Genomic DNA, 1,003 nt, shown 5'->3' with positions numbered 1-1,003 from the left:
GCGTCATGGCGTCGTGACAGGGTGAGTGCCTTGGGGTGATTTGGGAAGCGGGGCAAGTCAGCAGCTATGTTGCTGCAATATGATTATCCACATTAGATCATTAGATGAGTCCATCCAAGAGCGTCACTGCACATTGATTGAACTTATCTTGGATTCATTTTGCAATCCGGAATACAGTACGCTAGGAAATATTAGAAGGGCTTATTTGGCGAGGCATGAAGGCTGACTATACCATATACATCTGGACAGAGAGTGTGGTCTGTAATTAGGATGATGTAAAACAGGACACCACCCATGATGATGCTGCTGCTGCTGCTGCTGCTGCTGCTGATGCAGCTGCAGATAATGTTGAGGAGGATGATGGAGAACATTGGTTCTCGACGAAGCAATTTCAGGAAACATTATCTCCTCATCGTTTAAAGATACAATGCTTTTCATTGGATGAAGAAACTATCCGCTGTCACAGCTATCAACTACCCAATTTACCAATTTATTCCACTGGGAAATCTCTTTATCATCGCAACCAAGCACGCCTCCTTAATGAGGACCTTGTCAAATGCTGACCTTCCTTTGAGAGGAAGGAGTACATAGTATATAGACCTCACTGCCGTCTAATTTGAGCCAAGGGAGTTAGAGCAGATTGGGTTGTGGGAGCTAAGAGGAGGAAAGTTGTGGTGCGAATGGAGACAAATATGTACTCTGCAAATTACGAGTCCGTGTACAGTGTGCAGTAGGGTTTAATCCCGGGAAACTGGATTCCCATGCCCATCCAAACCAATTCCCGTTTCCCAGGAAATATAATGAAGGGAAAACGCTTACTTTCTTAAAACATATGCACTGCATATGTTTTAATGTTTTAAGGCATGTTTTTAGGTTTATGCAGCAGCTGTGTGCACGCTGGATGTGCTGTTAGCACACACTAAAAGAATATTGTAATTAATAAATACAACCGCAAAAGTCTGTCTGTTTTAATTAGGGCGATATCAGTTTTATTTATGACTGG

Source organism: Zeus faber (assembly GCF_960531495.2).
Source record: "Zeus faber genome assembly, chromosome: 16".
In the NCBI taxonomy this organism is placed as follows: Eukaryota; Metazoa; Chordata; class Actinopteri; order Zeiformes; family Zeidae; genus Zeus; species Zeus faber.
Note: the sequence above shows the minus strand (reverse complement) of the source record.